General features: G+C 36.0%; 1 protein-coding gene across 18 annotated transcripts in view; it reads left to right on the top strand.

Annotated features, from left to right (window-relative positions):
* The first annotated feature begins 8,529 nt into the window (after window positions 1-8,529).
* The window catches only part of Shab (Shaker cognate b), a 62,626-nt gene continuing 58,229 nt past the window's right edge, over window positions 8,530-12,926 (top strand). For 13 of the 18 annotated variants that reach the window (XM_070285341.1, XM_041775518.2, XM_070285332.1 and 10 more), the window contains exons 1-2: window positions 10,955-11,103; window positions 11,585-11,781. The gene's annotated coding sequence lies outside the window, so the exon portion shown is untranslated. Of the gene's footprint in view, window positions 8,616-8,671; window positions 8,690-8,953; window positions 8,971-10,954; window positions 11,104-11,400; window positions 11,782-12,926 lie in introns of those variants that run through there. The other 5 variants (XM_041775517.2, XM_070285328.1, XM_070285329.1 and 2 more) reach the window with 5 other exon arrangements.

The raw sequence follows: 12,926 nt of genomic DNA on the forward strand, positions 1-12,926 counted from the left end.
GAGCTTTGCACTCTCAAATCTTTCGAGGCGTTTTTTTGGGAATTTTATTCGTCGCCTTGCTGGTTTCTTCGTTTAATTTTGGTTTTTTTCTGTATTTGTTTTTGTTTGTTGGCCTTTTTGGATTACATTTTTTGTTTTTTTTTGCACAACTTTCACAAATACGACCTAGACCGCGAGACGGCCAGGAAAGTACGGGAAAACCCTTGGCCGAAATCACGCATTGGGAAGGGGAGCTCTTATCGAAAATGGTTTTTAATGCGTTTTTAAGTCAAATTAGTGACTTCATCAGTCGAACAGGCTCGCCAGAGATTCGCTGCGCCGCCGACTCGAGATTCACTTAAGCCGCTCATTAATCAAAACCTAAAACTCCCAAGGTGCCCACGTTTAGTTTATTTTTTTCTTTTCTCTCTTTTTATAACTAAAATCGAAGCGCACACTCCCGCCCCCCGGGCCATTTTAGGGCCTAAGCTGGGCTCTGCAATTGCGAAAGGGTTAATTAGAGGCTAGGCCTTTTTTTCGGCCCCATTGGATTGGCCAATGAAGCTGAAACCCAAAACTCAAGACCGAGAAATACAAACATAAAAATCTCTGTTACCCTGGGGCCAATTATGTCTCTCAACCGGTGTAATTTGACAGTCTTTTGGCCGATTAACCTGGAGAACATATATTTGTGCATATTTTGGGCGAAAGTGCCAAAAATTTGGTATAGTTTGGATTAAGTTTAGATTGTGGCACATAGCAACACTCGGGAAATTAATAAAGAAAAATTATAGCTTTGTAGTTTTTTAACATATTTGAATATACTTTTAGATATGATTCATTTTCAGAAACTACGGGTTGTATTGATTGAAACCCTATATAAAATTCAATAACTAACTACGAAGGTATTAAGACTTTGTCCTGTCGAAGCTTCCTTTCTTATTTTATAACAATTTTAAGGAGCTTTAATTTACAATTTTAAACTATTTTTTTGTGTTCTTTAAAGAAAGTGTTTGGTTTATTCAAGTATTAATTCATATCTTGTAAGCGAATCTATTTTCTGAACGACTCTTTTAAGAATAATAATTTTAATAAATGGGTTCAATTTATGATTAAATAATATAAATAATAAAATAAATAATAAAATCCTAAATTTAAGAAAACAACGCATTAAAAAACTAAAAATTAAAATGTAAAAGTTAAACCGCCTGATTCCAGTGTCATACCAACAAGCTTTTGTTAGCCAGAGATCAAAGATCAAAACCTTATGAACAACCTTATCAAAATTAAATTAAATTAAAAAAAATTATAACTCATATATTTCAAACATATATTCATAAACTCAGAGAAATACACATTTCTAAATATATATTAATTTTGTGTTTATCGCTAGAAAATTAAAATCACTTGCCAACACATTTGATACAGCCTAAAAGTGTGCTATTCGCCTCGAATTAAGTGCAGCCTATATTCAATATACAATTATTTATAAATAATACATAATATACATTCTTAAAACAAAACACTATTTACTTAACACTACCAAAACCATTATTTAAAACCCCTTTAAAGTTATTTAGAGCATACCTAACCTCCTCCTCAAAAATTTAAAACCTCTCAGATCCCACTAGCCCCGAAATCTTTTAACAGTTAATAAAAAAACATTCTGAATTATGTTTTCATATTTTTCCCCAAACTCTCGCCTTTCGCCTTGCCAACAACTATGTATAAAAGATCTGAAAACAATTCGGGCCGGGTGTTCTTTATGATTGTTTAGCCATAACAACGGCAGCAGCCTCCTCCTGTCACTTAGGGCATAATTTATATTCATGACTGGTCAAGGCGACGACGGCCAGCGAAATCCAGACTTTGGGAAACAGGCCAAGCAGGGCAGGAAGAAGTCTTTCAGCACACGTCGTCCTCTGGACCCATATGCTCTAGATTTGAGCTTCATAAACTGTTGTTCTCTTCTCTTTCGCTTAAACCAAATGGCCATAAATAATGAGGATTTAATAAGTTTGAATGGGTGTTAAACTAAACATTTTTTAAATTCCAAGGGTCCATAAAAAAGGAGGTTATGGGTGTCCTAAGGGATGCATTAGGGAAACTGTCTAGGCAGGGAAACTACGGCTGATTGCGTCATTTAAATTTAATTATCTTCTTTTTTAAGTTTTAACTTTATTATTATTATTAATTTATATTTTGTAATAAATGAAAGCAGAGGAAACCTGAATATAATAATATTTATACCCTTGCAGGGTATTATAATTTCAGTCAGAAGTTTGCAACGCAGTGAAGGAGACGTTTACGACCCAATAAACCATATATATTCTTGATCAACATCAACAGGGGAATCTTTCTAGATATGTCAGGAAGAAATCGATTTTTTGGCCATTTTTGCAAAATTTTATAAGGGGTTACATCATTAAAATTTGTAATTTTGATAAAAAATTGAATTTTAAACATTTTTAAATGAAGTATGCAGATTTATTACCTGTAAAAAATCTTGCACAGAACAGTTTTCCAATTTAAAATTAATGCTCTTTTGACCGAGTTATAATATTTTTAATTAAAAAAAAATCAAGAAGTTTTTTAATATAAACAAGAAAGGAAGCTAACTTCGGCACGCCGAAGTTTGTATACCCTTGCAGATATTATTTCATTACATTTTACCTATACTTATTATGTTTACAGTTTGACAGTTACAGTTTTACATTCACACCTTTACATATTCTCTACATCTACCGATCGCTCCTATGGCAGCTATATGATATAGTTGTCCGATTTTCATAAAATTTTTACCAATATTCTGAAATAATAAAAGAATCTCATATCTAAAAGTAGATAAGAATATGTTGAAAAACAACGAAGTTATAATTTTTTTCCTATTCATTTTCCGATCGTTCCTATGGCAGCTATCTTATTGCCGTCCGATTTTCATAAAATTTTTAAGTAAGCAGTTTTGTTAAGCTTGGAAAAAGCAACTCAGAACAGCTCATAACTCGGCCAAAAAGGCATGAAATTCAATTTGGAAAGCTGTTCTGAGTTGCCCTTTCTAAGCTTAACAAAATGAGGGTTTTTAATAAATTATAGGAATCTTTTTTTCTGAATTTTTAAATTTTTTTCTGAATTTTTAACATTTTTTTAAGATTTTTTACATTTTTTTAAATATTTTAACTGCCAAATTTGAGTTTGAATTTAACTGCCAAATTTGAATTTGAATTTAACGACGATCAGTTTCAGTGTGCCCAGGTGCAGTTGTAAAATAACACCTAAATTTGGATTCAAAAGGTTTGAGTCCCCGCTAACTTGCGGCGGCTCCTAAATGGTTTGAAACTTGGACCAAATTTACAATATGGTCACACTGGCACGTTTTTCGTGGCCCAAAGTTTTTATAACAGTTTATACCAGTTTTCAGTTGCTTGCTGCTGGTTTCTGTTCGCCTGTTACCCCAGTTTGGGAAACGGGCAAATTGCATGGAAATGTTCGAAAATTTGGATGGGCTGCTGTTGGGATGTTGTTGTAAAAAGGTTGTTGTTGCCATCAAGCTGTTGTTGTCGGCAACAAATAGGTATAAATGCATAAAATGAAATATAACAGTTTATGCCAATTATTATTTATGCCCAAATGTTTTTATAACAGTTTATACCAGTTTTCAGTTGCTTGCTGCTGGTTTCTGTTCGCCTGTTACCCCAGTTTCGAAAACGGCCAATTTGAATGAAAAGTTTTGTTCACTTCCATCAGTGATGCTCACTTCCATCAGTGATGCTCACTTCCATCAGTGATGCTCACTTCCATCAGTGATGCTCACTTCCATCAGTGATGCTCACTTCCATCAGTGATGCTCACTTCCATCAGTGATGCTCACTTCCATCAGTGATGCTCACTTCCATCAGTGATGCTCACTTCCATCAGTGATGCTCACTTCCATTAGTGATGCTCACTTCCATCAGTGATGCTCACTTCCATCAACAAATAGGTATAAATGCATAAAATGAAATATAACAGTTTATGCCAATTATTATTTATGCCCAAATGTTTTTATAACAGTTTATACCAGTTTTCAGTTGCTTGCTGCTGGTTTCTGTTCGCCTGTTACCCCAGTTTCGAAAACGGCCAATTTGAATGAAAAGTTTTGTTCACTTCCATCAGTGATGCTCACTTCCATCAGTGATGCTCACTTCCATCAGTGATGCTCACTTCCATCAGTGATGCTCACTTCCATCAGTGATGCTCACTTCCATCAGTGATGCTCACTTCCATCAGTGATGCTCACTTCCATCAGTGATGCTCACTTCCATCAGTGATGCTCACTTCCATCAGTGATGCTCACTTCCATTAGTGATGCTCACTTCCATCAGTGATGCTCACTTCCATCAGTGATGCTCATCTAGCTATATTGCAATATTGGGAGGCTATAAAACCGGGCTTAATGGCAGTGATGCTCATCTGGCTATATTGCAATATTGGGAGGCTATAAAATCAGACTTTGCATCAGTGATGCTCATGTAGCTATTTTGCAATATTGGGAGGCAATATATCAGGCGTAATAGCAGTGATGCCCATCTAGCTATATTTCTTTATTGGGACAAAATAGATAGATGAGCATCACTGATGCAAAGTCAGTTTCAGTGTGCCCAGGTGCATTTAAGCAACATTTTAGCCAAAAAATTTACAAGATGGTCACATCTGGTTTGAGTCTTCGCTTACTCCAAGATCAATGGTTCGAAACTTGGACTTTTTATAACAGTTTATACCAGTTTTTAGTTGCTTGCTGCTGATTTCTGTTCGCCTGTTACCCCAATTTGGGAAACGGGCAATTTGCATGGAAATGTTCGGAAATTTGGATGGGCTGCTGTAGGGATGTTGTTGTAAAAAGGTTGTTGTTGCCATCAAGTTGTTATTTTCGGCAACAAATAGGTATAAATGCATAAAATGAAATATAACAGTTTATACCAATTATTATTTTTGCCCAAATGTTTTTATAACAGTTTATACCAGTTTTCAGTTGCTTGCTGCTGGTTTCTGTTCGCCTATTACCCCAGTTTGGAAAGCGGTGAATTTCATGCGTTAACTCGGCCAAAAACGCAAAATTAAAAAATTAAAGCATACTTTTGGGGATTTCTATTAAAAACGTGGCATCTTTTAGGCATTCATCCCCGCCCAAAAGTATACCTTTATATTTTTTATCAAAGACTTAAAAATTCTGCCCAAAAAATGCCGCAAAAATTACCAAATAATATTTAAAAATGCCTAAAAGTATGCAATTTTTTTTACTATTTGATTTGAACCAGGAAAATAAAAGAAAAATTAGGAAAACGCCTTTTAAAGCGGCAATAAAACTAAAAAAATAATTAAAATACACTTATGAGGGTTTTTTATAAATTATAGGCATCTCACTAACTGCCAGTGATGATCATTTCATTGTTCTTATATAGGAAAAATAAAATAAAACAAAATAATATAAAATAATGTATTTTATTTTGGGTTCATTAACAAAGAATAAAATAAAGTATTTTAAAATTAAAATGTTGCTTGTTGTGTTCATTGCTGTTGTTGTAAAAGTAGCCGGCAGACCTGACTGGCGGTGCTTTCTCCTTATCCCTGATTCCTGATCCCTGTTCCTTGGTTCTTGTCCGGGGTGGGTGTCAGGTCTACTGCTACTGATGACTAGTAGCGATGGCGATGGCAATGACGATGGAAAGTCGGTAATTGAACAGAGAAAAATAGCAAATTAAAAACTAAAAAAGGCATAATTCTGTCAAAAATGCCTTAATTTGCATTCGGAAAGCGGTGTTATGTTAGTTTCTATAAGGTTAACAAATCTGCATACTTAGTTAGAAATTGAAAATTTTATCAAATTTTGAGAATTTTAATGATGTAACCCCTTATACAATTTTGAAAAAATTGATAAAAATTTTTTTTTTCCGGACATGGCCAGAAAGATGCGCCTGTTAATGCTGATCAAGAATATATGTGGTTTATGGGGTCGGAAATGACTCCTTCTATGCGTAATGAGCTGGAATAATATAAAATGGCTATATCTCAAAAATGATACAAAAATATTGAAAAACATATATGATATAGTCGTCCGATCCGGCCCGTTTCGACATATATAGCAGTGAGAGTATATAGAAGACTATATGCAAAGTTTTATTCAGATAGCTTTAAAACTGAGGGACTAGTTTGCGTAGAAACAGACAGACGGACAGACAGACAGACGGACAGACGGACATGGCTAGATCGACTCGGCTGTTGATGCTGATCAAGAATATATAAAAGGAAACGTCTCCTTCACTGCGTTGCAAACTTCTGACTGAAATTATAATACCCTGCAAGGGTATAAAAATCCGATTTTATAATACAAAATAATATTTTTCTAAGTCAAGGAATCATTTCCGACCCCATAAACCATATACATATGGGCATTTCCACAGAAAGGTCAACCGCGGCCAAAACACTAAAACTTCTGTAAAATGTTTTTTTTTCCAACATAGTAACATTAGGAAAAGGCCAATTGATTAAATTTGAAGGGCTTTATCATATTCTAAAACAAATTTCGAAATATTCGAATGCATATTCGCGCAAACACGATTTTTCATTATTTTGATGAAAAACATCATAAAAATGGGCCTGTTTTCTTTTGTTAATTACATCCAAACCGAGGCACTAACTGTTGACTTTTGTTTACTAACATCACTAGAAGAATGCAAACTGTCGAAATAAAATAGATATATGCTCTTCCAATTTACTTATAATAGTAAAAATTACATGCAAAGTATGATGAAACAAGAAAGGAAGCTAACTTCGGCACGCCGAAGTTTGTATACCCTTGCAGATATTATTTCATTGCATTTTATCTATACTTATTATGTTGAGAGTTAGACAGTTACAGTTTTACATTCCCAGTTTTACATTTTCCCTACACCTACCGATCAGTTTATATGGCAGCTATATGATATAGTTGTCAGATTTTCATGAAATTTATACCAAAATTCTGAACTAATAAAATAAGCTTATATCTCAGAGTAGATAAAAATAGTTTGAAAAACAACGAAGTTATAATTTTTTCTATTAATTTCCTGATCGTTCCTATGGCAGCTATATGATATAGTCGTCCGATTTTCATAAAATTTTTACCAAAATTCAGAAATAATATAAAATGGTCATATGTAAAAAATAGTGCACATATGTTGAAAAACAGCTAAGTTATATTTTTTTTCTAAAAATTTATCGAACATTTGTATGGCAGCTATATGATATAGTCGTCCGATCCGGCCCGTTCCGACATATATAGCAGTGAGAGCATATAGAAGACCATATGCAAAGTTTCATTCAGATAGCTTTAAAACTGAGGGACTAGTTTGCGTAGAAACAGACAGACGGACAGACAGACAGACGGACAGACGGACAGACGGACAGACGGACAGACGGACATGGCTAGATCGACTCGGCTGTTGATGCTGATCAAGAATATATATACTTTATAGGGTCGGAAACGTCTCCTTCACTGCGTTGCAAACTTCTGACTGAAATTATAATACCCTGCAAGGGTATAAAAACATGTCGCGTGCGAATATGATTAAAATTAAATAAAAAATAAACTACGCTATATTTCTGCTTGTAAATTAAAGCATATGAAAGTGACATTATTGCATTATATTTTAAAATTTGTTTCATTAAAATAGTCCCTGCCGTTTCGTTGAAATCAGTGTTTAAACAGCTCGCCGCGAAAGTGACTTCTGTTTTTGTCGCGTGCGAATCCTTCAGTTTTTTTTAATTTTCTTAAAATTGAGCAAACACTCAAAATCAACATTTGCACCAATTATAGTCCTAGGCAAGAGCTATAAGTTAACATTTATAAAAATAAAAAAAATTAAATGTACCACACTTTTTTTTTGATTTGAATGCGTACGAATGTCGCGTGCGACATTATGGAAATGCCCATATATTCTTGGTCAGCATCAACAGGGGAATCTTTCTAGATATGTCAGGAAGAAATCGATTTTTTGGCCATTTTTGCGAAATTTCATAAGGGGTTCATAAGGGGGTCATTCAAATTAGCAAAAATGGCCAAAAATTTTGATTTCTTAAAATTTTAAATTTGGTATGCAGTTTTTTTAAATTAATAAAAACTAACACAAAACTGCTCTCCGAATCGAAATTAATGCATTTTTGGCTTAGTTATGAAATTAAATTTTAATTGTTACCTGCAAGGGTATACAAACTTTGACTGGCCAAAGTTAGCTTTCTTTCTTGTTTCCTTTCATTTTACCCAGTTATTTTTCATCTTCATTGAATTCTAATATTTTTTGTTATATATTTTTATAAATTTGTTTGCCTTCACGCCACCCCCTTGTTGCGCAGCCCCTGATTCTGTTTTTGTGAAATGTTGAATTTGGCCATCAGCTGCTCTCATTTTCCACCACAGCACTGCCTTGCTCCTCTCTCGGCTGTGGAGAGAGCCCAGTCGTTAGCCTTCGGTTCGGTTCGGTTTTTGTTGAAACCTATAAATACAAGTGCAGGCAAGCCATTCGAAACAAATATTTAATTTTTTCAAAATTTCGACGTCACGGCCGGTACACTACAGATCCTTCGTTTCGATATACTTCGTGGCGTGAGTTTTGAACAGTGAAGTGAGGGAAATATAAAAGAATTTTAGACAGAAAAGATAAAATACAGCTAACCTGGAACATAAATCTCAATAAATGTACCAGAAATTATGATTTTGTAAACATATTATTGTTTTGTACACGTACTTGACACAATCAAACTAAAATTGAAATAGTCTTAACTCAAATTTGACTAGAAAAACGCTGAATTGGCATTCGTGGCCGCCTGCCAGCTGAGCTGCAGCGTGTGGTGGGTGCCGTGAGATCTCGTGTGTGGCACATGGCGTATACTTGATGCTCGTTTCGCGGCTCGTCTTGACTCGTTTCATTCGCCGTTCAGTTGGTGAGCTAGTCACTGAGTCAATTGGTCGGTCAGTCGGTCAGTCATCATCTTTAACAGCAACTCCATGGCTCGCTCGCCTTGGGAAAGTCGTGTGAAAAGTGCCAAAAACCAAATATACATAAGTGTGTGCGAGAAAAATCGTGAGAAAATGCCGAAAAGAAAAATAAAAGAAAATCAAATAAAAACCAATGAGGAAAAATTAAAAATTTCAAAAATAAATCAAGTGTGACAAGAGGAGAGATTTCGTTCGAGGAGAAAGCTGGCTAAAAGCGAATGCCAAAACGTATAATAATCTCGAAAGCCGAAAAATTCTAGTGACGCGCGTTCAAAAGTGCAGAAAATGTGTGGCCATCGCAGTCAATCAATTGATTTTTCTTCAGGCGAAAAGTTGCTAGACTCCACTTTCCACTTATTCCGTTTGCTTTCTCCCTTTCCCTTTTTCCCTTTTCCCTTTTCTTTTTTTTTTATTTTGGCGAATCCCAAATGGAGCGTAGGACATTAATAATGCTGTCGCAGCATTTCAAACGATTTGTATCGGCGAAACTAAGATAAACACAGGCCGGGGAGAGGCAACAAAACAAATTGCTGAACGGAAGCCCAAAAACCAGATCACAGCCCCGAAACGAAGCCCCGAAAAACAGGGTCACCCAGCATATTATGATTGACAATGGCCAAAAGCGAGGGGGTTGGTAGCAGCAGCTGAAAACCACGGCGGCAGCGACGGGGGTTGCTAGTTAGTTCAAATGGCGTCAGGCGGGAAAAGTCGGGAAAAGCGTCGGCAAAAGCCAGACAACAGACGCGGCGTCGCAATAATCATAAAAGCAATAACAACACCGCCGCCCAAGAAATCATAAATTCATGTGTCAGCGATTGGGCTTCTTTATTTTCCAGAGGGGATTATAAGCGCGCGTGCTGCCTCCAAGGGTACGATATTCTTCACCCTTGATTATTCATTCAGCAGCCTTAATTAGCCAAGTAGTTGGTTGTTGCAGTTCCTTGAATTATTTGGCAGCTTGGCCAATTAGCGCCCAGAAAACCCCCAAAAAATATGAGAAAATACCTATAAACCGAGACAGGTGCCGCCACTCGCACACAAGAACGCACACTGTCACGTTTTACACTTGACTAAGGTCAAAAGTTGTCTCTCCAAAAACAGATAGTCCCCTGAAAATGAGAAAAAGTGAGATCCCATCTGAACTTGATGCTGTCGCTGAGGCTGCCGACGCATCGCGAGGCTATGGGTGGCTATTTTTAACAAAAAAAGCACGCCCGCACGGCCAATAAATTTTCCCAGAAAATGAAAAACCAAAGAGAAACAACCAAAGAAAAAAAGAAAACAAAAAAACTAAAGAAAATTTCGACTATGCAATACCCGGTATTGATCTTAGATAAATTATGTTGCATACCTCTGGGGGGGTTTGCTTAGCCTGGCTTAGAAAATATATAACTTTCTTTAAACTTTAAAGAATGAAGTAGAAATTAATGTGCTGCTGCTTTTGAGTTTTTTAATTTAATTTTAAAATTATTGTTTATATATTTATCAAGTTAAAGGCCTGTGAAATAAGGTAGCATTTTCTCTACTAGATATATTTGTTTATTATAGTTCAAAATATATATTTATCCAACTAAATATACCCTTGATTTTCCTTATTTAATGAGTATAAAAACAAAATAAAAAGAAAAACAGAGAGACTGAAAGCTGAAACATATATGTAGGCCGAGACATTCATATTAATTAAACTTTGCAAGTAGGGAAGCTTCTTTGAAAACTTCAAAACTCATCTTTTTCCGGGGTTGGAAAGCGCAAGAGGGGGAAAAGCGCGAATGTAGTTGTCAAAACGCACGCACAATAAACAAACCGCACGGCAAAGAGAGAGAGCGACAGAAAAAGTGAGAGAGAGAGGAGGAAAACCCCAACATGGCAGAGACTTTTCCGAGAGAGCACTTTCCAAGGAGGCTTCCGTTTCGGTTTCGCTTTCGGGCTTTGGCTTTGCTTTTGGGCCTTCCAAAATAACACATTCCTCGTACAAAGGATTGGATTCGCATTGACATTGGAAGCCGCTCGTTTCTCGCTCGCTTTTCCTGCTCGCTCGCTCGAGTTTGGAGTTTCCCCGACGCTTTTCAGTTCGTGGCTAGACTTTGGAGCGTGCTGTGCTTGGAAAAAACTGTGTGCGTGAGCGGCGGAACAGCGGAGTCCCCAGAAAAGGCCCCCCCACACTCCCCCAAAACACACACGAACACACACACACATACGAACACACTTTTACACCGCATTTTCCACCAGGCCAAATGTGTAATAAAATCGAAACAATGGAACAGCAAACAAAACAACAGAAAATATAATACCGAATTGAAGTTCACGTTTGAATTGTGAGTGAAAGGGGGCCCCCAGAAAAAAGAGTATTCCCCCGCAGTGAAATAAGGCGTGTTCCATCCGTACAAATACAAATACAAAAAGAAAAGCAAGAAAGCAAAGAAAAAGTATAAAGGAAATGCCCAAAAGGCAGACAGATAGGCTGACGGAAAAGGAAAATCCGCACTAGGACTCGCGCATTACCATAATGCTAATGCTACCGGGAGTGGAATATAAGTTTCTAGTTTCCTCGAGCCAAATGTGTAATTCGAAAAAGTTTCCCCTTCTATTTTCTAGCGCGTGTGTCTGTGACAAATAATTTCCTAAGGTCACATAAATGAAAATTCCCCCTAATACAATTTGGAAAATGTAAAATATATAAATCTATTCCTAACGCTAAACAACAAATAAACACAAGATCAAAAACTTAATCGACGCTTAACCGAAAATCCTTAAAATCTAAACAAGCAAGTGAAAATAATACTCTTTAGTTGGTGAGTTTATGTGTAATTTTTGTAAATAAACATTAAGAAATTTAAAAGTGTTTAACTATAAATAAAATTCTATGAATTAAGCAAGCAGTTTCAAGGGTTTAGTTAAAATAGGAAAGGCTATTTATATAAATTATCAGACATTCTAGAAGCTTTGCTTTTTATTAGTAATACTTGTGCTTTCATTATGGTTTTAATATAAGAAGTTTTTGATTATATACATTTCAAGTATTTTTTAATAAAATTTAAAACCTTTTCTTAATAAAAAGTTTCCTGAAAACAAATTAATTATAAATCTATATTTTTGTAGTCCTTTTAGAAGAAGAATACAGCTCATTTGTGTTTTTAATTTGAGTTTTAACTTCAAATTCTTGTCTAAAAAAATATCTAAAAAATAAAATAATTATTAAATACTTAAAAACAAAAATCTTAAATACTTTTCCCACTATACTTCTACCTCAAAATCCTTTTATTTAGCATTTCAAATGAAAGGCTTCACATTGCTCTCCGATTTTCCTTATATTCCCAAGCCTAGGCCTTATGAAATTATGCTAATTCAATCGATATTTCGACTCGTGCCGCACTTTTGGCAACTTTACGAGTCAATTAGCGTTTGTAATTCGACATGCTACTTACACAGGTTCTCCTCAGCCTTTCCCTCTCTTTGGGTTGTGTGGGAAAAACCTCTTTCGTTGCGTTTCAATTCGATTGCGGTCGGGGTTTTTATCGGCAACAATTACCCAAGCTGAGCAAACACATTTCCAAAGTTGTCAAACGGCCTTAATGGCACCTAGGCGGGATCCTAGATAAGGAATAAAAATAATATAATACTCATGCTAGTTGACAGACAAGCCAATAATCAAGTGATGTGCCGCAAATATTGTGATAAGGCGGATGCCGCCGCCAACTTGGCTCCCCGAGAACTTTTTCCCCAAAAAAAAAAAAAAAAAAATTTATGGGCACCGACAATTGGTGGGCGGGTGACGAGGCGTGGCCGGGGCCCATAAAATATACTTAGTCCAAACATTGTTCGCAGGTGATAAAATTGCTTTGGATGTGTAAACAACAACAATGCACGCTTCTTAATGGTTTGCCAATTTTGGTTCCGTGTTCGCAAAGGCGTGGTCGTCCTCGTTGTCTTCGGCTGT

Source organism: Drosophila kikkawai, chromosome 3L (genome assembly GCF_030179895.1).
Source record: "Drosophila kikkawai strain 14028-0561.14 chromosome 3L, DkikHiC1v2, whole genome shotgun sequence".
Taxonomy (NCBI): domain Eukaryota; kingdom Metazoa; phylum Arthropoda; class Insecta; order Diptera; family Drosophilidae; genus Drosophila; species Drosophila kikkawai.